Source organism: Podarcis raffonei, chromosome 17, assembly GCF_027172205.1.
Source record: "Podarcis raffonei isolate rPodRaf1 chromosome 17, rPodRaf1.pri, whole genome shotgun sequence".
In the NCBI taxonomy this organism is placed as follows: domain Eukaryota; kingdom Metazoa; phylum Chordata; class Lepidosauria; order Squamata; family Lacertidae; genus Podarcis; species Podarcis raffonei.
Genome location: NC_070618.1, coordinates 35,359,536 through 35,384,705, shown reverse-complemented (window position 1 = coordinate 35,384,705; position 25,170 = coordinate 35,359,536). Strand labels below are relative to the sequence as shown.

Here is a 25,170-nt window from a genome sequence, read left to right as displayed (position 1 = left end):
TTTGGGCGGTCAATTGAATCAAATGCACCACGAAAATCTACAAAAGCAGCATATATCTTAGATTGCCTTTGAGATCTGTATTTTTCAACCAAGTGCATAAGTATAAGGCAGTGATCTAATGTAGAGCAACCTTTGGAGAAACCTATTTGTTCTTTCCCTGGTAAATTTAGATTTTTCATCCAGGTAAGGAGTTTAGATAAAAGGTGCTTAGCGTAGATTTTCCCTATCACTGATAATAGGCTTATCGGTCTATAATTCCTTGGTTCTTTTGGGTCGCCATTTTTAAAGATTGGGATAATTATTGATCTTAACCATATCTCAGGTATGATCCCATATTTATCTATGAGAGTAAACAATTGAGCTAAGGGTTCTGCCCACCAATCTATATAGGTCTTGAATAATTCTATTGGTAGACCGTCTGGCCCAGGAGATTTCCCCGATTTGAAATTTTTAACTATCTCTCTAATTTCCTCTTCTTCTACCCTTGGCCACTCCTGGAGTTTATTGATTTTATTTTTAGTGGTTTCATTTCCTTTAAGCTCACTGTGTAGATTGTTAAATACCGATGTAAAGTATTGGGACCATTTGGATTCTGCAATTGGTGGTAGAGTTAGTTGATTTTCGGCTTTCAATCCTCCGTACACTAGGTTCCAGAACGCTTTGTTATTTTTACTCTGAATTGAGTCGAGTAATTGTAGCCATTTTTGGGTTGCATATTTCTGTTTCTTTTCGGCCAGAATGTAATGATATTTTCTTTTTTCATCAAGATAAGAGGGCTCTAGTTTAGTACGATTATTTTTAAATGTTTGGCGCAGTTTTCTTTTTAGCTGGAAACATTCATCGTCAAACCAAGGGCTAGCGCTATGTTTAAGTACCCAAACTTTAGGTGGAGTACTAAGTTCTACGAACATTTGGAAGATTTCATTATAAATTTTCGGAATATCGCTGTAGGAATTAGTAGTCTTTAAGTTGGATAATACTTGTTTTCTCAGGTTGGCTGTAAGTTTTTGCCCCACTACTGCACTCATTTCCTGGGACCATTTTAATTGGGTCATTTGTTTGTATTGAGAGGGTTCTATAATATTGTGCTTGGTTATTTTGGTTTCGTCCTTTAAGTTAATAGACAACAATAATGGCTGATGGTCGCTTTCAGTACGCGTTCCAATTTTGAGGTCCATGATCGAATTTATAATATTATAAGGGACAAGAATATAGTCGATGACACTGCATCCTCGGGGGGAGAAGTATGTAAACTCCCCGCTTCTATCGCCTTTTGTTGAACCGTTCACAATCTGCAAATTAAAGTTGTTACATAATTCAAGTAGGCGTAAGCCTTCGGTGTTTACAACCCTATCTCTGGAGAATCGTCCTATTTTCAGGGCATGTGCGATATCATTATCAGTATTCCAATTTAGTTTGCTACATAGTTGTTCATTGTTGGTTCCCACTCTGGCATTAAAATCACCTGCTATTATCAATGAGGTGTTTGGGTATTTATCGGTCAAATTTTCTATATAAAAGGTTAGTTGTGACCAATTTTCACTGTTGCTGTTGTTTTTGGATGGGGGAATATAGACATTTACAAGTAGCAAAGTATCGTCTTTTTGGGTTAAAAGTAGGGCTTGTGCAAGTGGCAAGCATTTTTCTAACTGCTTGATTTCAAACCCTAAGTTGTCTTTGATCATACAACAGAACCCTGCTTTCGGCCGGCCCTTCGTGTTCGTTTTCAATGCGGGTTTCATATAGGAGGAGAATCCGTTGATTTTAATATCTCTAGTTGACCATGTTTCTTGTAGAAGTATTAATTCAAAATCTTTGAAGAAGTTCATTAGGTCTGGGTCTCCGTCTTTGTTTCCCCACCCTGCAATATTCCAGGACAGCAAGCGTAGGATCCGTTTTGGAGTTGGTGGCTGGTTGACAGCTTTTAGTCATTCTAATTCTGTTATTGAGTCCAGCGAGGGATTTTGTCTTGTGCCGATACAGCCATTTGTCGCTACTTTCGGTGGGGAACATAATGATGGATCTTTTAGATTCTTTTTTAAAGTGCGGGAAATTAGAATTTCCTCCCTTTCTTGATTTTCTTCCTTAGCTGTTCCTTGCTCCTGAGAAATTTCTGTAGTTGGTGGACTATTATGGACAGTAGGATTGTTTTCGGTCTCTACTTCCATTTCTTTGATTTCATTTGATGTTGAGCTCAGTGTGTCAGGTCTGTTGGAGGTCATCTTTTGTTCGGCAATGTTAGAACCCTTTGTAGTACTTAAATAAGGGGTACCTATTTCGTTTGGAGCTAGTATTTGATATCTCAGCCAGGAATTTGTGGTCTCATTGCTGGAGTTTTTCCTTGTCATTTCATATTTTAAAGGAGGCTGGATTTGGAGCTCTGCATCTATACATTTGAAAGTTCCATTAGTAGCTCTCTTTTTGACTATGCATTTTGGGGAGAGGGCTGGTAGGTGTGAAGTTTGATTGTGTATTGTTTCTACTGCATTTTGTTGACCTTGTTGGTGAATTTCGGTCAATCTGGCCTGTAGTTTCGTCAGTTTACTGAGTATGCTTATTTGTTCTTTATCTGGTAAGTTGGTAAAGTTACTCAGCAGATCTTCTTCTTCTGGGACTGTCCAGTCTGTTGTGTCAAGGGCGAGGCTGTTGATTGATGCTACAATCGCATGGTTTGGGAACTTGGATTTTTCTTGCGTGATTTCCGGGGTAGCTGGCAGCGATTTCTCCCATCTACTGGGTTCTTCCACGGGAGTAGGGCAGATATCGGCTTCTGTTGGAATGGCCTTGTTCATCTTGTTCTGTCTTTTAGATGCGATCAGTGGTCTGAGTGATATATCTTCAAAGTGTCGATGTGGAATAATTCCTTTCTGGGCTAAATGAGCCTTTTCCCTTAAGATTTTGGTTGGGATTCTATGACTACCAAATCTTAGTAGTACTTTTTTGGAATATCCATCGTTAGTGAGCCTCTTGGCTGCTTTTAAGTCAATCCTTCCCCCCTCAAGGCCTAGGAGCAGATCTAGATGGTGTCTGGCCCAGAAGGCTGACTCCCAGTAAGGTAGAGGCCCTCTGTATGGAAAAATGTGGAGAACAATCTCACATGGCCTCAGTATCAAGTTAACTGAGTGAGGGGGGCTTCCTCTGGTTTTTAGCTGGTTTAGAGGTATAAATTTGTATTTGTTCTGTTTATCTCCAGGGCTTGTTAAGGATGGCAAAAAGGGAGTGAGTTGCCTCCTTTCATCTGGGTTATCCAGCTTCTTGAAGATGTTTTGTAATTGTTCAAAGATTTTTTGAACTGTTTGAGCAGTCAGTAGGCAGCATTCCTCCAGCAGCTCCACCTTTCTATCAATTAGTACTTGTGCCTCGGTTATGGGAGTAGTGGCCTTGTCCTCATTTATTCCTAGGGATATCTCTTCAACTGTCTTTCCATGTAAAGAGTTGAGGGAGTTTTTGGGAGGAGATATATGCTGTTTTTGAGGTAGCAGATACTTATCTAGATTACTCTGTTTGAAACCAGAGGGCTCTGCGTCAGTTTCTGTGTCAAGACACCTGAGTCTTTTGGCTCTTCTCATTGCAGATTCTTCTTAAATCAATGAGATCAGACTTCTAAACAGAGTGATTAAGTATTAAAGTATTAAAGTTCTCAGGTCGCAATCTCGTTCAATTTTCGTTCCGTCCTAGGTGGGCTGCTGCGAGGAGTTTAAAAACTGGGTCCAATTAGAGCACTCCTTTGCAGTATCCCCCCCCCTTCTTCTCAGTTTGTTAAAAACAGCTGAGATGTTTGGGGGTCCACGAAATTGGAGGTGGTGGGAGGAATTTGTGGTTTTATAAATTTGTAGTTTTTAGGGTTAAGAGCCCATTAGAAGTCCTTCAAAATCCTTGGAGTAAGTTTGTCACGCGGAGTCAACGAGAAACTGGGAGGGAGTGCCTTAAAGCCCGGGAGGGAATGAGCTAGCAGCAATTATAAAAAGCTTCAAAGACTGACTGGGTCAGTTAAGATAAAATATAGAGGATTAAAAGAAGATTAAAAGAAATCTGAAGAGCACCGGTAAGCGTGTCTTACCTCGGCGCCATGTTGAAAACTCCCCCCGTATTTGGAAGTCAATCCATCCGGTCCAGGTGATTTGCCCAACGTCATGTTTTGAATGGCATCTTCTATTTCCTGTGCTGATATCTCCTGGTTCAAAATTGTCTTACTTTCCTGAGAAATCTTTTTCAGCCCATTTTTCTCGAGGAATTGTTGTATGTCTTTATCTTTCTGCGGCCCTTGTGTATACAATTGTCTAAAGTAGCTCTGAAAACAGTTCCTAATTTCCACTGGGTTGCATATGTTCTTTCCCTCCACTTCTAAATTTGTTACCGTGTTGAGTTTTTGTCTCTTCTTTATTTGCCAAGCCAGTAACTTGCCACATTTATCTGCAGATTCAAAGGTCTTTTGTCTCATTTGTTTAATTTTCCATTCTATTTCTTGATTCATCAGTTCCATATATTGTGTTTGGTACAGTTTAATTTCTCTTAAAACCACTTGCGATTTTGGCTTCAATCTTAGTTTCCTTTCCCCTTCCTTTATCTTTTCCAGAATTTTCTCTTTCCTCTCATTTTGCTTTCTTTTCTTTAATGTATTTTGTTGTATCAAAAACCCTCTCATCACGGCTTTACTTGCGTCCCATATTATTCTTTTTTCTACTTTAGATCTTAGATTAATTTCAAAATAATCCTTCAAAGTTTTTTGGGCCTTTTTACAGATCTCCTCGTCTCTGAATAAGGTGTCATTCATTCTCCATCTGAAGGAACCAGTTGTTGTTTGCTTCATCACCATCTTTACTGCGTTATGGTCGGAGAGAGTTTTTGGGCAGATTTCCACTTTCTTTATGTTCGACGCCATGTTGCTAGTCACCCAAATTTGGTCAATCCGAGTCCATGTCATTTTGGCTTCAGAAAAGAAGGTTCCCTCTCTCTCTAATGGGTGTTTTGTTCTCCAGATGTCTATCAAATCCATATTGTCAGTCATTTCAAAAAAAGTTTTTGGTAGTCTTCCATCTTTTGTAACTACCTGCCTTTGTGCTTTATCCATATTTGTTGAAACTACTCCATTCATGTCTCCCATCATAATTAGTTTATAATCCATATAGTCCATTAAAGTCTCATGCAACTTCTTAAAAAATTCTGCTTTCCCTTCATTTGGTGCGTATATCCCCACTATCAAAAGTTTTTCTCCTTGAAATTGAATTTCAATTGCCAGATATCTTCCTTGGTCATCTTTAAAAATTTGTTTCGGCTGGAGATTTTCCTTTGCGTAGATCACCACTCCTCTTTTTTTTACTTTGTCTGAAGATATAAATTCTTGTCCCAATCTCTTATTTATTAATAGTTTTCTGTGTGCTCTTGTTACGTGGGTCTCTTGTACTCACAGAGTGTTTGTTGTGGGGGAGGAAGGGAAAGGAGAATGTTAGCCGCTTTGAGACTCCTTAGGGTAGTGATAAAGCGGGATATCAAATCCAAACTCCTCTTCTTCAGATCTTGCTGGACTCCAACTTATGTACAGCATGGCCAGTGGTCAGGGATGATGATGAGCAACATCTGGAGGGCCACAGGTTCCCCAGCCCTCCTGTACTGTAAAAGAGCGGGATGTGTCTGTGTGAACAAAAGAATTTCGAGCAGTGTGTGTGTGTGTAGCAGTCCCCTAACAGTGGCATGTCTGCTTAGAGAATCCAGTTGATTACTGCTAATAATAAATGTAGAGTGGTGCTGCAAGCTTTCATCAGTAGATGAATTCATCAAAACTTTACTGAATTGGCGAGGACTTGAGGTCTTGCTTGGGCTGGTTTTGGTTCTGTGTCCCTGTAATAGGGAATGCAAAAGACAACATTTCCTTAAAAAAAAAAAAAGGTGGTGATAGTTGTTTCCATTTGCTATACTGTATTGCAAGTTGCCTTAAACTTTCTTGGCCATATTAAAGCCCTATAATAATGATATACAGTGGTACCTCGGGTTGCATACACTTCAGGTTACAGACTCCGCTAACCCAGAAATATTACCATGGGTTAAGAACTTTGCTTCAGGATGAGAACAGAAATCATGCTCCAGTGGCACGGTGGCAGCAGGAGGCTCCATTAGCTAAAGTGGTGCTTCAGGTTAAGAACAGTTTCAGGTTAAGAACGGACCTCGGGAACGAATTAAGTTCTTAACCCGAGGTACAATTTATATTGTGCTCTCACAATATTCAGTGCTAGTGTCAAACTTCTGGATGCTACTGCTTTTAGCAATACTTATTTCTTGCTTTTAATATTTTTGCTTTTGTTCTGAAATGGATAGTTTTTAGATCTTAATCAAAATTCTATTTTTACATTATTTATTTTTATGTATCCTCTGCTACCTTGAATATCTAATGTGTAATGTTGCCTGAATTTGTTTATTTTCCTGTTCCTTCAGACCCCCTTTCCTTTTCTACCATGTCTATTGTAATGTAGGACACGGTGCTATTAAAACACTACATATAGATGATTTATAAATACAGTGGTACCTTGGTTTACAAACTTAATCCGTTCCAGAAGTCCGTTCTTAAACCAAAGTGTTCTTAAACCAAGGTGTGCTTTCCCATTGCAGTGGGGGACTCAATTTACAAATGGAACACACTCAAAAGGAAGTGAGACATGTTCTCATTCCAAGGCAAAGTTCACAAACCAAAACACCTACTTCCGGGTTTGCAGCATTCTTACCCCAAGTTGTTCATAAACTCAGCTGTTCTTAAACCAAGATACTACTGTAATAATAATAGATAGGTGTGCTAAGAAGTCAGAATATAAAATACCATATTTGTTGCACCATAACACTCACTTTTTTCCTCCTAGAAAGTAAGGGGAAATGTCTGTGCGTGTTATGGAGCGAATGCCTACGGATGGCGGGGGGGATCTGCTGCAGTCGTGAGCAGAGGATCCATGGTTCCCCTTCCTTCCCTCCTCCGTGGCCTGCTTTGAAACAGCAAAGCGGGAGAAGAGCCGCTGAGTGGGGAGGAGAGAGGGACAGAGAGCCTGCTTGCTTTAAAGGAGCAAAGCGGGAGAGGAGAGGAGCCTTCTCCTCTTATACCCCTCTTCTGCATTATTAACAGCATCCTTCTCCACCCACCCCACGCGTGTTCCTTGTCCCTTGAGTGCTTTTCCTTCCCTCCCCACTTAAAACATGGTTACAAAGCATGGATCCACATGGATCCTCAGGATTTTTGCATTGGGCTACCCCAAACTCACCATCAGATCACATGGCTGTGGCCACAGCATGAACCACAAAAATCATACATCCGCTGTTTCGTTTAGAATATTTTTTTTCTTGTTTTCCTCCTCTAAAAACTATGTGCGTGTTATGGTTGGGTACGTGTTATAGAGCGAAAAATACGGTATTTTATTATTTCTGTAACTCCAGGAACAATATTGTTATTTTGGTCAGTATTATAATAATTAGTGCTTTGCTGAAAATTAGTGCTTCTGCATTCCCCCCCCCCTTTATAATAATTTATAATATAAATTATTATAAAGGGGATAATTTGTGTGTGTGCATGTGAAATTCTCATGAGGACAGGGGTTTTGATACATTTGCCATACTCAAGGGTTTTTTGTGAGTGTCTTTCATTCTGCAAATAACTCCTCCCATGGGGTTCTTTCAGAGCAGGAGTGTAAGCACCCAGGGAGGCTGCAGAATGTTGGAGAATTGTTACAAGGTAGGGTTAGAACAACACAGCCCCTGAGTTTCTAAAGGACTCCTGAGATAGAAGAATGAAGCCTCTTTCTCAGAGGAAGGAAACTTTCAGGAAAATGAACAGATTTTGGCATAGTAGTACTAGCAGACCTTGTAGCTTGGGTGAATTATATTGGAATAATCACTTACAGTTCCTGGAATTCAAAGGCTTTATTCATGCAGGAACTAGTTACAGAGTGAGTGGAGTTGAGAGAGAGAGAGAGAAAGTAGCAGATATCTTCTCTGGAGAGAAGAACAAACAAAAATTGCTCATCCTTTAGGAGTAGAATTAACTTAGACAGAGAGCTACAAAAATGGCTGGCTAAATTTCTATACAAACAGTGTCCTCTAGTGTTTAAAGTAACACATGCATTAACTATGAACTCAAGAAAAAGAAATGTATTTGCTTTTCTTCAACAAGTACTACTAGTCTGGTGTATGAGAGTTTATTTCTCACTGAGCTGATAAGCCTGCATCTCAGCTGTAACACTTCAGACTGAAGGTGGAAATTTGCAATACTAAATGTTCCTCTATTTATTTATTTTTAATTCTTCACATGAAAAAATATTAGGAAGAAAGTCCTTTCCCAGTCATCCTGGCTTTGTATGGATAAATCAAAGGATAAATTAATAGGAGAGAGAGCTAACTTGGGTTTTAAGGGAAGTTTGGTTTGGAGGATAAAGTCTGGCACGGTGGCTCAACTGAGGCTTGATCAAATACAGTGAATATACAAATAACTTCCAAGTTTTGAATTGGTGGATGGAAAGAATGGGTAAGAGAAAAGGACTTAAAAGAAAGTGAGGCTGAAGAAAGAAGTGGAATGACAATCAGGAGACAGGGAAGTATTTCAGCAGAGAAATGGCGAGGAACCACCTTGACCATTTTGTATATGTTGTAAAGGCTGCAGCCCTATGGATACTTATCTGTACAGGAGGCACCATTGAATTTTTTGAGTAAACATGCATAGAATTGGCCTGAAAAATGGATAGACACGGGGATGATCTCTCACCTGACACTGCTCTGTTTGCCTGCTTGCCTCTGTGTTTTGGAAAACAAGCTTGTTCTGCTGAGCACAGTTGCGAAAACATTTTGGTCTTGCCTTCCCCCTGTAGCTTAAGCAATCAATTATTCACAGAATATCTCCTTGATCTTCTACATAATGCAACAGAAATTGATTTAGAGGAAGAGGGCTCTGTCATCTCCTTCCCAAGTTACAAGCTATCTGCAGTTGTTGGGGTTGGGGTTTTTGAGGACTTTTATACTTAAAAACCAACAACCCTGTAACAGTGTTTTTGTTGTGCAATATTTATGACATACTAATGGAGGGTGGGGCAGAGAGAGATGAATGGCAGGTTTGTTCCTTCTAGCCTCAAATATTTCGGAAGAGTGAAACTTTAGCTTACTTCCTGATAAACCACCCTTGCTTCCTGTTTTGCCCCACAATTGCTGGAGGCAGACTCCCTAAGGATTTGAAAAAGAAAAATATAGAAGGGGAGCATAAATCGCTATGGACAGCTGAAACCGGAAACTAAGATAAAATGTAAAGGAGAAGGTAATGATAAAACAGAAGGAAACAAGGTGGTAGAGTGAATAATGGTATTTGGCATTGAACAGTTGGTGTACCAGCAGAACAGCTGGGAAAGGTTGGATACCTGTAAATATGTCTCTGAAGCAATGTCACATTGAAGCAAATTATTATTGGAGAAAATCATGTGTCAGTACGATTTCAATTTGGGAAACAAGAAAGGAGTTTAGCACCCCTCCCCTACAGTTCTCATAATGTATCAGTCGCAAGAAGCACAATGTTTCTTTTTACAAGCATACAGTATAAAGTAAAGATAAAGGTAAAGGGACCCCTGACCATTAGGTCCAGTCACAGACGACTCTGGGGTTGCGCGCTCATCTCGCTTTACTGGCCGAGGGAGCCGGTGTACAGCTTCCGGGTCATGTGGCCAGCATGACTAAGCCGCTTCTGGCGAACCAGAGCAGTGCACGGAAACGCCGTTTACCTTCCCGCTGGAGTGGTACCTATTTATCTACTTGCACTTTGACGTGCTGTCGAACTGCTAGGTTGGCAGGAGCTGGGACCGAACAATGGGAACTCACCCTGTCACGGATTCGAACCGCTGACCTTCTGATCAGCAAGTCCTAGGCTCTGTGGTTTAACCCACAGCGCCACCCGCATCCCTTTTACAGTATAAGGTAGGTTAGTAATATTTCAGTATTGTGGGTGAGAGCAAGAGGCTCATCTAGCAAGTACATAGCAGAGGGGAGATTTAAATCGGGGATTTTCTGATTTTCAAGCTCTGTCCTGTAATAGCTGCTGTGCTACACCAGCTCTCAAAATGCCAGTTCCTTGCTCCTTAGGCAACGCTCGAAGCATCTTACATTAGCTAATCTGGCAGGGAGTGTTTGCAGCTGCTGGTAGCTGCTCTCATCCTTGCTGTGCCGAGTTCCCTGGAAGCGGCTGGAGGACTCCCTCTCCTTCTCCCACACCCAGCCCCGCCCAGCCTTTGTGCGTCATTTAGGGAGTCCCCGTGCTTGGCTGCCTTCCAAGCCAGCAAGCTTTGTCAGAAGCGTTAGCAATTCCTGCTTCGTGCTGCGAAGCTCGTGCTGCGATTTCTTTTCTCTCCCCTGTTCAAATGCCCCCTCTGAGTTGTGCGTGGAGAAAGGCTGTGGGTAGGATTCCTTGCTTGAGGGCTCTATCCTGCCTGTCTCTATGGCTCAGTGAGAGCATATCCTACCTTCATCCTCCCATTTCTGAGGTTGGCTGTTCATCCTCAGCATTGTTTCAAAGGAGGAACATCCCTTCAAAGGCAAAGACTTTCAGCCACAGCTGCTTGTTGAGCTCTTAGCTAAGCTGGTCCACAGCCAAAGTGGGTTTTGAACTGAACATTCAATGTGCTGATTCACATCCCATGGTTGCCACTCCATTGCAACCCCTTGTAGTGGGATACTCTGGCTGGTTTGGTGTGGCCCAAAGGGGCATTTTTGTGAGTTTTCCAGCCAAGGCTGGCTTCGCACACCTGCTGTCATTCTGCTGTAATGGTACACAAGACATTGAGACAGGCTTGTTGAGGGCAAGGGAGATGACAAGGAGTGTGGCAAAAGCCATGGGCCCTGTGCCAAAGGCTGACATCACCAGGCTGGCTTTAAAAGATGCCAAAACTCAGTGTAAGTGTGAGACCCAGCAGTATGTCTTTTTTGAAATAGCACAGGTCCTGTTTTCAGGGTCAGAGTTGAGTCTAGGACAGGGGTCTGCAACCTTTAAAGACAAAAAGAGCCACTTGGACCCGTTTCCGAAGGAAAAAAACTGGGAGCCGCAAAACTCGTCATTATAAGAATAACTTTTTTGTCACTTTTTTATTATTTCTTTGTTTGACCCCTCAGAATTACTCCTCCTCCTCATAGAAATAAATGTTAAATTAACAAATTACCTTTTTGTGTGTGTGTGTTCTTCACTCCCCTTCAAAACAGTGACCAGCGTACATGCCCCCTTTCAATGCAGTGACCAGCGTACATGCCCCTTACAATGTAGCGGGTGGGCGGGAAGGTGACGTCGGGACGGTGCGTGACTAACACACGCACCGCCCCCATGCGACGTCACAGCCAGTACAGCGCCCACCACAGTGGGGAGTGTCGGGGCGCACAATGCGCCTCCTCCCCTCGCTAGTATCCGCCCTGGAGCCGCGGCAAAGGTGTAAAAGAGCCACATGCGGCTCCGGAGCCGTGGGTTGCCGACCCCTGGTCTAGGACCTGGGTATAGAGTGGGTTAAGGGGCTTTAACCTTTCTAGGTGCACATCCCGCTGGGCTCCTTTGGGAGGCGATAAATTTATATCATCATCATCATCTGCCCCAGCAGCTTGAACTTGATAAAGACCGCTGTCCCTACAATTTACTGTACTTTAAAACACCATTCACTAATTGTGTGAACTGCATAGTACACAGTTTGACTCTAAGGCTGCAGTCCGTATCTGCAGGTAAGCCCCAGTGACTTCAGTAGGACTTATTGCTAAATAGACATGGTTAAGCTAGCTCTATAAGCATCTGCGTAGCAAGCACCTTTTGGCATAGCCATAGCTAGGTGATCTTGTGCCCCTGGCAGAACTGCCCAGATTGTGCCCCCTAGCCACGGACAATTTAGCCCTTCTTTCTGCCTCTCCTCCAACCCCAACCCCCCCAATTCAATTTACCCTCTATTTTAAACCTTTTCTTACGAGGCAATAATCAATGTTTTTATTTATAGACATATTTATGGACATATTTTTTAGCCGCTCTGGCGCTCCCAGCTCGTCTGCGCCCCTGGCGGGGGCCCATCTCATCACCCCCTAGCTACGGCCCTGCCCTTTGAGTGTTCCGCCTCAGGTGTCAAAATATTGTTAAAGGTTTCGGGGAGGAACCCCCTAAACATGAATAAGCAGTAGAATTTTGATTATTTGGGATGTGAAGGGAGAAGTACAAGCTGCAGAGGAATTCTTAGGCTAGCCTTTGCAGAACAACTTGGCCAGGCTGGGGCCATTAAGATACAATGCAGGACTAATGGCAAGGCAAGGGTGTGAGCAGAGACGGGGGATTTGGAAGGTTGCCAGGGTAACCTGGCATGTCACAGGAAGAGTCTGGAGCCTTTGGCACAAGGCTTGGAACAGCTGAAAAAAGGCCAGAACGACTGGCTGGCTGGCTGGCTGGCTGAAGGCAAGTAGGGAGAAATGCCCTGGACACAATAGCTTGTACCGCTGTGAAGAACAAGCCCCTCTTGAAATGACCATGCTGCAAGATCTGGGCTCCATGCATACTTTGTTGTTGTTTAATCGTTTAGTCGTGTCCGACTCTTCATGACTCCATGTATCAGAGCACGCCAGGCCCTCCTGTCTTCCACTGCCTCCCGCAGTTTGGTCAGACTCATGCTGGTAGCTTCGAGAACACTGTCCCACCATCTTGTCCTCTGTCGTCCCCTTCTCCTTGTGCCCTCCATCTTTCCCAACATCAGGGTCTTTTCCAGGGAGTCTTCTCTTCTCATGAGGCGGCCAAAGTCTTGGAGCCTCAGCTTCAGGATCTGTCCGTCCAGTGAGCACTCAGGGCTGATTTCCTTAAGAATGGAAAGGTTTGATCTTCTTGCAGTCCATGGGACTCTCAAGAGTCTCCTCCAGCACCATAATTCAAAAGCATCAATTCTTCGGCGATCAGCCTTCTTTATGGTCCAGCTCTCACTTCCATACATCACTACTGGGAAAACCATGCATACTAAAGGTGTATATATGTGAATAAACCATATATCTTAAAGCTACGACGGCCTCTGCTGTGTCTTGCGTCTCAAACAAGCACAGACCCTGGGTGAGCGCCTGGAACCCCCTGGAGTCTTGCCACGGCTTGGTAGAGATTGGGGGTGGCGCCCAACTTTTGTAGCAATATATTGAACTGACCCAAGCACTGAGCATCTCAGTCCACTTGTGCGCGGACTGCATCCTTTGTTGACTTTGCAGCAGGAGGCAGCCAGCCACCTGTTATCTTAGCCCCACCATTGCGTCCCACTTATGATTGCTTTCCCCAGCCCCTATTCGCTTTATAGGCTGCTTAGGACAACGTGTTCTTATGGGTGAGAAAGTCACTGCTTAGCTACTCTGACGTGAGCAGACTGTGTGTCTCCTGGCAGCCAGCTTTCAAGGCTAGAACTTGTTACTTCTGTTAATAGCTGTACTATTCTGAGAGGTCCCTAAAGGAGCTGGTTGTGTTGGCCTTGTGCTTGTGCACTCTCGCTCCCCCCCCATCTCTCTCTCTCTCCCTCCCTCCTCCTTTTCTATTTTATTTCTTAATACAGAGGTTTTCAACCTTTTTAAGTGCACGGCTCCCTTTACCAAGTACATTTTTTCTGCAGCACCCCTGTGAGGAAACATGCACCCAGCCACAGAAGCCCAGTTATGTCAACCCTTTCCTGCAGAGCCGGCAGCCATTCACACTTTTCAAACACCCTCCCTTGTAGAGTGTTCCCTCACCCTCTTCTCCTCTCCTTTTCCCTCCCCTGGCCAGCCCCAGAGGGTACCATTCATTTGCCTGGGGAGCTTGTAGCCAGGGCTGCTGCAGCAAGCAGCTGTGCAAGCCTTTTGATCATCAGAGGAGGGAGGGAAGGAAAGGGACAGAGGCTGGATGTTGCCTGCGGCACCCCTGACCATCATGCAAGGCACCCTAGGGTACCACGGCACACTGGTTGAAAACTACTGGGTAAAATGAAGTTCAAGAATGCTCAGTCGAGTGCCACCCCTTCCTGGGCACCAGCCAGGCCTGATCTGACATGTGGTCCAAACACTTCCTCCTCTTCTTAAGCATCTCAAAGTGCAGCTAAGTTATAGGTAGGCAAAGTAAGGCCAAGGGGCCGGATGCGGCCCAATCGCCTTCTCAATCCGGCACACGGATGGTCCGGGAATCAGCGTGTTTTTACATGAGCAGAATGTGTGCTTTGATTTAAAATGCATCTCTGGGTTATTTGATGATCTCCTTCTACTGGTCAACAATAGAAAGTGTCCTTTCATACTGCATCACGGTGTGCTACGCTGCTTTGACATCATCTGATAGGAAGTGCCTACAGAGGGTGGTGAATACAGCACAAGATATTATGGACTGTCCCCTGAATCCGCTGGATGAAATAGCGGAAGAACGTTGCCTCAGGAGAGTGAGGAAAATTCCCAGGGATGATTCACACCATGGCCGGCACTTTCTTGATTTCCTGCCCTCAGGCAGAAGATATAGATGCATGATTAGTCACACCAACAGGGTAAAAAACAGCTTCTATCCGTGGGCTGCTGAATGAAAAGATAACAACAGGGCAACTGAATTTTGGGTTTGGTGTGTATGTGTCAGTAAACGAGGAGAATTAAGACTAAGAGCTGAGTGCTCGTGTGATCTCGCTGTATACCAGTTGTACAAGTGACAATAAAGTATTTCAATTTCAATTTGTGGGGCATAGGAATTCGTTCATCCCCCCCAAAATATAGTCTGGCCCCCCACAAGGTCTGAGGGACAGTGGACCGGCCCCCTGCTGAAAAAGTTTGCTGACCCCTGAGGTGAGCACTTTGACAGTCGCTCTGTCTGGGAGAAATTCGGGGTAGGGGTGGGGGACACCCATCGCCTTGAGGGAAATGGAGGGGAGGGAAACTCAGCTGAAAGCCAAAAACTCTGGCAGCTGGTGTGGGCGCCTCCAGCTTTGGGGCCCAGATCCAATGTTTTTCCAGGGTCATTATCAATGCGGAGATCTACTGGAGGGTCCTGCCTTCTTGCTTTCCATCTGAGTAGAGCTCATGTCTGAGGTCTCGGCAGGGCTGCACCCTGGCAGATCCTCTGGGTAATGTTGGTCACAGGGATAAGAAGCTAAATGATGATGCCTAAGGATGTGCCAAGTTGCACCTAAAAAGCTTACCCAGGGAACAGCCGGCCAACGCAAATCTCCCTCACTCTCCATTCAACACCCACAGATGAAATTTTGAAAAGTGCTTGCATAAGACGTAAAAGAAGAATTCAAGCGAAGTGAAAAGCTTTGTGTGGGATTTACAGTTCCTGGAAGGTGGAGGGGGAAAATGTAGGAGCAGGAGATAATCTGGTTCTGCTGGAAATAATATTATGGTTCAGCAGCAAATACTGGGGATCTTGTTTTGGAACTAGTCCTTCTTAAAAAGTAATTGTTAAGAAAGGATATTTTTGGGTGGAACTTGGTATTTGGTACAGAATTTGATTCGCAGATCAATTTAGCCCCCCCCCCTTTATTCTTAAAGGAGGATTAGAAAAGGCCAAGGCAAGGATTTTGAAGGCACCAGCATTTGGGTGTTGGTATCATCCTGTGATTACATGGTTAGTTGCACCATGTCCTAGGCACAGGCATTGGCAGAGGAGATGGGCACCCCTTACCTCTTCACAGGAGGACATTCTTTGCACCAAGTCCGGGATTGGTAGAAAGTTCTGTTGTTGGGACAAGTATATAAGATACCATTACGCTTTCCATTTTTAAGTTCAGAATAGAGTAGTTGCTTTGGAAGACGATAACCAGGTATCCACACAATATGACCAGTCCAACGAAGGACGCGTGGGTCCGGAATTGGCCTCCACAGTCACTTACGGACTCATTGTTAAAACCGTGTTTATGGAAGACAATCTTACTCGGCTATGAGTGATCGCCAAAGAAGAAAGAAGAAGAAGAAGTAAGAAGAAGATAAACCTACCATGTAGGTTTGCACCTCTCCCAGGCCACTCCTGTTCTACCCAGGGTTCCACCCTATTTTAGCTGTTTCACTTGTACATCTTCACTGGCAGAAGGCTCCACAGGTGTATTTGTTGTGTTCCACTGGCGCATCTTTTATGTGGGTGCTGCATCTTGAGTTTCGGCAGTGCTAAGGGACTTCTGCCAAATCCGAGAGCCTCTTAGCTGGTAGAACTCAAGCATTGCACAGGAATGCTCCCTTAGTCATCTTTCATGAGATCTGTGTATATCCATCTGTACCCTGCTTCCAATGGTCTCTCATAGTTGGTTCCAGTCCTGGTTTTCTGTTTCAGTCTTACATTTTCCTCCATCCTTGCTGTGTAGGTGTTATATCTGTCTGCTCTGTAAAGTGTGATGGTGATTCTGCTTCTCTTTTCTTGAGAAGTTGTACTCATCTTCTCTATTAAACACCAGGCCTCTTCCAAGTAATTACTTCATAGGATCTGTGAGCTGCTTGGAGTCACTTACTTGCTTATTCTGCCACCCTCCATCCAAAGATCACAGGGCAATATAAAAATGCAACATGAGAACACAAAACAACAACAGCAAACCAATAACCCGCTCCCACAAAGACATGTAAAAGGGTATAGGATGTTAATCAGCCCAAGACCTGCTTGAAGAGGCACATTTTCGCCTGGTGCCTAAATATGTATAATGAAGGAGCCAGCCTGGGGAGAGCGTCCCACAAACTGGGGGGCCACAGCAGAAAAGGTTCATTCTTGTGTTGTGCCCTCCAGACGGCATAATGTCTGCACCTTTCGCATTATCCAAAGGTACTAGGCAAGGATGCATTCTGTGTTTGTAAGCTGTCCTGTGATCCTCAGGTGAAGGGTAGTAGATAAATTTAAATAATTGGCAACCAGTGTAGTCAGGATTAGCATTACAATCCTGATATGCTCAATAATATCTTGCCACAATGAGTAACGTGGGTGCAGAATTCTGCACCAGCTGAAGTTTCCAAACCATCCTCAGAGGCAGCCCCATGTATACCAAGCTGCAGTGATCTAGCCTAGAGGTTACTAGAGCATAAAAAAGCATTTTGCAGTACTTTTATGGTTTTTTTCCAGCGTTTTGGGTATCCTCAGCCTTCATCCGTTTGACCAACCTTACCTAGGAATATAGGAAGATTTATTACGCCATTGGTGCACCTATCTCAGTATTGACAACATGGACTGACAGTTGCTCTCCGGGATTTCAGGCTATCATTGGATTGGCTTAAGACAGTTTCTGACCCCCATATTTTGACCCACTTACTTCATGTTAAAAAAGCTATGGGTAATACATTGGTGCTCAGCATATTTTCCCCAAGTTTTTATTCTGTGGTTTGGTAATATTAGCAATTGCAGGTGAAACATCGCCTTGAGCACCTTAGAGGAAAAGGGAGGATATAAATTAAATAAACAAACAAGTTGTATTTCTAATCTGTCACATGTGTCTGCTAGCCATTCCACCAATCAGTTGTGAATGATTATGGCTAGGCTACAGATATGCCCTAAAATCACACAGACCTGCTAGAGCTGAGAATGCTAAGTAAACCAGGGTTGAGGAGTCTTGTGGAGATCTGCTTTGTTTGTTTTACTAGAGCCTGATGCCCATCAACCAGTGCAAAGCACAAAATAGCAGCTCAGGAAGGAGGACATAAACCCTTGGCAATCTATTGCAAATCCCCCAGAGATCTACCAGAATATTGTGACCTCACTCAGGGATAAACTGTTGAGTCACTCTGCAGACAGAAGTTGTAATTCATGCCAGCCCTCATCCTGTGCCAATGAAGGCTTGCCTGCTAATGCAAATAGCGATTTGCATGCCCTTTCTGTTTTGCCTACACTGACCTGTCTCTTACAGTCAGCTGAGTCTTCTTTCAGTTTCTGCCTTAATGCAAGAAGGCTGTTTCTCAGAGGGAAGTTTCGTTCACCAACGCTGAAGCCTCACATTCAGGTGAGCACTTCCCTGTGTCTTGAAATACACCTGGGAACTGTCACTCGGTAGTGCAAGTGACTTGCCCCTCAGCAAACAGACACCCTTTGAAATAAACTACACTTTGCTATTGGAAGGTCAGCAGTTCAAATCCCCGCGATGGGTGAGCTCCTGTTGTTCGGTCCCAGCTCCTGCCAACCTAGCAGTTTGAAAGCACATCAAAGTGCAAGTAGATAAATAGGTATCATTCTGGCGGGAAGGTAAACAGCATTTCCGTGCCCTGCTCTGGTTTTGCCAGAAGCGGCTTAGTCGTGCTGGCCACATGACCCGGAAAAACTGTCTGCGGACAAACGCTGGTTCCCTCGGCCAGTAAAGCAAGATGAGCGCCACAACCCCAGAGTCGTTCGCGACTGGACTTAACTGTCAGGGGTCCTTTACCTTTACCTTTTTATTATTCCGTTGGTTTCCTCAGAAAGAGCTCGGACCAATGACTCATTTTCTTCGTGTGCGATTAAAAGGATACTTTTAAAAGGAAACTTTTCCACGCTTTTGCAGTCATTGTCATTTTGGTGTAAAGTTGGGACAGTCTGATCTGTGCCCGGCCTCTGAGATTATTGCTTTCTAACCCGCAGGACCCTAAGAGCTCTTAGGCAATGCCATCCATATGGTTGTATGGGGGGCATTTCTTCCTGTTGAGCAGCAACCCCTTCCCTGTGTTACTCTCTTTGGATGTTGAGCCCTTAACATCGTGACATTGTTCATTAGGTTTTCTTTTGAGATTGCAAAAACCACTGTAGCAATTGATAGGGAAGGCATATCTTAATGTTTAAAAACAAATTAAATTTCAAGAAGGTAGCTAAAGAGATCCCTGATGCTCAGAAGCAGTGTGCTGGAAGAGGGGAGGGGGGGAACTGTTGTGACGTGGGGTTTGTGATTTCAGCTCCCTTGACATAATATGCTGGAGACAGTTCTGTAGTAACACTTCTTTATTAAAGCAAACAAGACTGAGAACTGAGGAGGGGAGAGCTACATTTATAGGGACAGGGAACTAGCTAGAAAGGATACATTTTGGAGGGAACAATATCAGGCAATCACAGTCCTGCCTTTTGGAGGAAACCAATAAGACAGAGGATCCAAATACAGCAGCTTAAATGAACCAATAGTAGCTGTACCCTCTGGAACCAAAAGGCAGTTACTTTACCCTAATGCAAATACAGACAATAATAATACAGATATAAAATCCTTTGACTCAGAAACTGGGAATGGGCTGTTCTCTCTGCCTGCCCCCCCCCCCCCCGAGGCTCCTGATGGAAAGAGAGTTCAGGATTTGGGTCAGCTGCAGTGAGGCTCTCTCCACGTTCTTACACACTTGTGGTTGCAGCTTCTACTCCTGCCCTTAGTTGCGTCTCCTGCTCTGCTGCAATGTGTGGGGGTGGGGGAATCTGTGACCCTCCAGACTTTGCTGGTTGATTCCAACTCCTGTCATCCCCAACCATGGGCATAGCCAAGGGGCAGCAGGGGGGCAGCTGCCCCCCCCAAATCAAGTAAATGAAGTAACCACATGCCTACAAAGCACTTAAGGGATGGGGGATTTGCAGCCCTCCAGATGTTGCTAGAAGTCCAACTCCCAATTAACTCCCATCAATAGAAATACTTAACTAACAGCTTGGTTCTGCCCCCCAACATAAATCCATGTCCCTGACTCTTGGCCATGCTGGCTGAGTTGATGGGAGTTGGACTATCAACATCTGGAGGGCCGCAAGTTCCCCATCCCTTAAGTGCTTTGTAGGCATGTGGTTACTTCATAAGCCTCCACACCTTAAACAGCTATTTTTGTTGTCTCCTTGGCATCCTTTTTGTTTGCACTGCTTTGGAACTGTAGGCTTGTTCTGGTCTACTTTATTTAGCAGTGTTTGTGTGATTTGTCTCCTTCCACTGGATCTGTTTTATCCTCCAGTTTTTATGATCTGCGAGGGCCTTCCCACACCTCCATATCCAGAACCTTTACAATGGTATAACGCAACTTGCTATGAATAAATATTAAATATCTCAATGCAAACACCGAATTAATCAGGAGGCAGGCTGGCACTCCAACTCCTCGTCCCATCAGCCATGCAGAGAACTGTCTGGAGCCTGTTTGTTAAGACTGTGCATTTCCTACTGTAACAGCTTGTCATGTTCCTGTCATGTTCGCATGCGCTCTGTGTCTGAAGCTGTCATTCATTTCATTTAGATAGAATGTGAGGCCACGGTAGAAATAACGTGCTGCATGCAGAATCTCCCAAGTTTAAGCAAGGCTTCTCTAGTTAGTTAAAAAAAAATTAAGGTAGCAGAGGAAGATCTCTACCAGAAACCCTGAAGAGACAATGCAAAGGGATCCATGGTGTGAGGCAGTTTTCATATCTTCCTATATGCATAAAAATGTAAGGTGTCGTCACACTCTAAAGTTTGTGTGGCTGCCAATAGGTGGCTATACCATGAGGAGTGGCTGGCCCGCCCTGGCGAGCTGCTTAACTGGTGGGCAATGTGGAGCACCTCCCCACTTCTTTTAAACGAGATTTAATGGCAGATTAAATCTGTCAGCAAAATTTAATGGAGGGAAGTGCTTTGTACAGTATTTCAGCAAGCTACTCTGTGAAGCACCTCCCACCTACTTTGAAAAGGGCTTGGAGGAGCTTGGGGCGAGCTGTGGGGTGGGGGCGAGGGGGTGGGTAAAGGGAAGGAGTTGGTCAGGCATGGAGGAAGGGGGCTTGGCAAAAGGGTTGGTGAGTGGATCAGACCTGGTTGTCCTACAAAGAGAGCTTGCCCAGTATATCCTCACAAAACAGACCCTAGGCCCTTTTGAAGTCTCACCAGTGCTGGATTTACGTACAGTGGTACCTCTGGATACAAACGGGATCTGTTTCAGATCCCCGTTCGCATCCTGAAGCAAACGCAAAAGTGATTCACCGCTTCCGCGCATGTGCGTGACATCATTTTGACCGTCTGCACATGTGCGAGCGGCAAAACCCGGAAGTAAAGCATTCTGTTACTTCCGGGTCACTGCGGAGCACAACCCGGAAGTGTTCAACCTGAAGCATATTTAACCCGAGGTATGACTGTATAAGCTAAACAAACTATAGCTTAGGGCCCCACTCTCTTGGGGGCCCCCCAAAAAAATAAAGGAAAAAAAACACCTGGATGTACATTTCCAAAATATAAGATAAAAAAGAAATAAAATAAAACCTACATACAGTTAGAGCTTAATAATTATTTCACTATTAATATACTTCTTAATTGTATTTCAGTTCAACAATTACTTTGATAAAATACATATTTTGTTATGTGCAAATGGCTTTAGATACCTATTAGGTCCATAAATTACCATACAGCATATATTCAACACAAAAAAACAGTGAGAATTTGTTGTTGACAAGGCAGCACATGGTATTGTGATCCTTGGAAGAAGGTCAGTAAAGAAATATTATTGTTACTATCATCATCCCTAAAGTAAGGTACAGGATTCCCTACAGGGCAGTTTGATGCACTGAAGAAGGCCAAACTCTTGGTCAACCCTGCTTCTATAATCCAATCTTTCCCATATATTTTGCTCTTTCTTGAGTGGTTAATGAGATGGTTTGCTTATATAGCTTCTAAAGCCGGCATGTACTGGGGCCCCAAAGAGTTGCCTCAGCAGCTATTCTGGTTAAATACATAAGTAATTAACCATGGTTAGCTGTTTTTAGATCTCTGCATACAGAGAATGGGAATAAAACAGCCACGAGTGCCAGTTTCATGCTGCTGAGTTCATATGTCATATATTTGAATGAGCCACTGCATATCAAAAAATAAGTGACAGAAACACTTGCATGTGTGAACCAACAGCCATCAGTAGGGGGTGGAGGACCTTATGGCTTAATTTCCCTCACTGACTGTCCCATTGCTGTTCTGCCTTTCAGGCCCCAGGAGGTGGTAGCACATCCATCACTCAGTCGCCTGGCCCTACCTAGAGTCCCTTCAGCCCCAATGGCTGAAGTCCGGTGAATTGAAAAAGCTTCAGCAGAGACGGAATCCAAAAGCCGGCAAGCTGGAGGAGGACGTGAAGAAGAGCTGCAGCGTCCTTGCTGTGACTCCAGACGAGGTGAGCAGGGCTGTCATGGTTGCCTTGCCGCAAATTGAGTTGGGTCTCCTGCCTGAGATGTTGCTTTCCCCCCCATGAAACTCAGGGTGGAGTGAAGATACAATTTATAAAAAGCAAAGGCTGTCGCTAAGTTGATCCCTAGAGAAATGCTCCAAAATCCACAGTTGGCCTTTGTTGGGGTCAACCCAAATGTCACATAGAGAGAGCCAGATTTCCGGTTCTGTTGGTCTCTGAGGAAGCAGGAGGTGGAGGGCAGGTGGTCGAGGGTGAGGGAGTGCAATACAAAATGCACAAATTAGATCTGCAGGTCTGACTGGGCTGAATTGGTCCCTGCTTGACGCAGGGCCACAGCTCAGTTACGTCTCGGATTCTCACAGTGTTTCCCTCAGGTGCAGGTAAGCTCAGCGTCCTCCCAAGCTTAGCAGTTGGACTGACTGATGTCATTGTTTGTCTACAACCCCACCAGATCCAGGCTTCAGGCAGGCTTTTCTTAAAAAAGCATTATAAAGCATCATCTGTACATTACTTATATCTTTTTTAAGAGAAAGCTGGTCGGTGGATTTGTTTTTGTTTTCTAATTTTATTATTATTAATTGACATCCATACACAATCTTAAGTACATGTACAAAGAGAAGGTAAAACTGATGATAGTAATAACAACTTTAAATAATTATACCGTTAACTATTGATTTAAACTTGTACATGCTCTTTTCTTATACTTTCTAGCTAAACAAAAATAAACCAAAGTAAAAATCCAATAAACTAAATTATATCAAAACAGACTTCCCGTCATTCCCGACGTAAGTTACATTTACGACATTGAATGTACTTTTACTTCTTACCTTACTATAATTTCTAGTACTTTCTTATAACACATCGGACCATTTTTCTTTATTTAATAGTATTTAATTTACACAAGGGTTGTTCAAATGCTGCCATAGATGTTATGTCGTTATATTTTTGTAGGTATTTCTTGGACATATCCCATTTTTGCTGTTCGGTGGATTTGAATGGGGTGCCATCATAGGGGACAGTCAGTCAGTGATGTTTGCAGCTAGTTTTTGCTGTGAACATGCTGAACAACCTTCTGCGCACCCCTCTCCCCAGATCCCAAAGAGGTAAAATCAGGCTTGGGATGCAGGGTGTGAGGGCTGTTCCAAAGTGGCTGCACTGCCCTAAAAATACCTTTAGCTCAGTTGGTAGAGAATGAGACTCTTAATCTCAGGGTTGTGAGTTTGAACAAATAATGGGCAAAAGATTCCTGCAGGGGTTTGGGATAGATGACCCCTGAGGTCCCTTCCACCTCTACAATTTTATGACTCTATGGTTCTAACAAGGTTTGGTTTATGTAGGCTCTCCTTTCTGTATCACACGATGTATCTAAAATATTTGAATTTTTTACATATAAACTTCGTAATGAGAGAAACAAGTAGCAGATTTACCTGTCCCAGTGGATATGTTTTGGATACGGTATATGCTCAGAGCTATTTATTTCCAACTTGTGTTTTATATGCATATTTTTCTTTCTTTTTAAAGTACTTTATTGGCTGCCAGTCATAAGTTGTGCCACTTTGTTTCTTTGAAGTGTATAATATTGTTTCAACAGCTGTAATTCCCCCCCCCTTTATGTCTTTTAAAATTTAATAAAGATTAATTTAAAAAATAGAATGGTTATGTCTGTCTTCACCTTTCAGGTATACACAAAGTTGTGAAATTAACTTCGAAACTGACCCACTGAGAACTAAGTGTTTTTTCACGGTTCCTAGTGGGGAGCAGGAACTGTTCACAAGCAAAGGCACAGGGTATTGGTTTTTGTGAATATGTATTTAAGACATTTTTTGTTTTTTTAATGTTTCTGCAGTCAGGGAGGAGGAAATGTATGGGTTAGCATCTGAAAAACAGGACATGGATATTTGAAGCGGGGGGGGGCGCTAACATGTGACTTAGCTGAAGAACAGCTGTCATAATCCCTGACCATTGGCCATGCAGGTTGGGTTGATGAGCGGTGTTAGAAACTGGGAAAGAAAATCTAGGAGCCAAATGGCTTCTGGGACCTGGGTTGTGGGCACCGAAACAGAACGTCTAGTCGCCATTGGCGGGTTGGCTAAACACTTTTTATTGATTATTTTGATAAGCATGAACTAATACGCTATTCACACAAGTGACACATTGTTAATCTCAGATTTTTAGCAGAAACTGTTAATACATGTTTAATTTGGCATTTACAATAAAAATATTGGTACCGTACTTCAATTTTCAAAACGCTCTACTCTCTATGGTTAAATTCTTTAACATATTGTCTATCCTTAACAGAGACTTTGAGGCTTCAAAGCACATATTTCAGTAATCCTTGAATGCAAAAAAATGGCACCCAGACTTTTTGAGGTGTTCGCAAATGGAGAATCTTTAGGCACAAAATGCTCCTGGTGCCCTGCTAATTTTGAACCCTGCAGATGAGAGCTGGAGGGATGCAGATCCACCCCCTCCTGGCTTTAAAGGTCAAACAGGGACAGAATACCTTCCCAAAGTGGTCTACAGTAAATAAAGAAATTCAGTTTTTTAAAAAACCAAGCATTAAAATATACAAGTTAAACCACAATAAAACAACTTATATAAACAAGTCCAAATCTCAACTAAAGAATCCATGACAGATGGCCATCCAGCCTCTGCGTAATCACCTACAAGGAAGGAGAGTTAACAACATCCCCAGGGAGACCTTTCTTCCTTCTTACTGTCAGAAAGTTCTTCCTGATGTTTAGTTGGAATCTCATTTCTTGCAACTTGAAGCCGTTCATTCGGGTGCAGCCTTCCAGAGCAGGAGAAAACAAACTTGTTCCATCCTCCATGTGACAGTCCTTTAGATATTTGAAGATAGTATCTTATCTTAACCCTTGTGGTCCTTTCCAACTCTATAATTCTATGAAAATCTCTCAGTCTCTTCTTTCCCAGGCTAAACATACCCAACTCTCTCAACTGTTTCTCATAAGACTTGGTTTCCAGACCCTTGGTCACCTTCTTCTGCACATGTTCCAACTTGTCAATATCCTTCCTAAACTGTGGCAACCAGAACTAGACACAGTACTCCCAGGTGTGGTCTGACCAAGGCAGAATAGAACAGTACTATTACTTCCTTGGAGCAGAACACTAACTTCTGTTGATACAGCC

At 43.5% G+C, this 25,170-nt stretch overlaps 1 protein-coding gene across 1 annotated transcript in view; it reads left to right on the top strand.

Moving 5' to 3' along the window:
- PDE4A (phosphodiesterase 4A) overlaps positions 1-25,170 on the top strand; it is a 388,477-nt gene that overhangs the window by 18,010 nt on the left and 345,297 nt on the right. Inside the window, exon 2 of the mRNA XM_053370589.1 lies at positions 21,824-22,005. The gene's annotated coding sequence lies outside the window, so the exon portion shown is untranslated. The remainder of the gene's footprint in view (positions 1-21,823; positions 22,006-25,170) is intronic.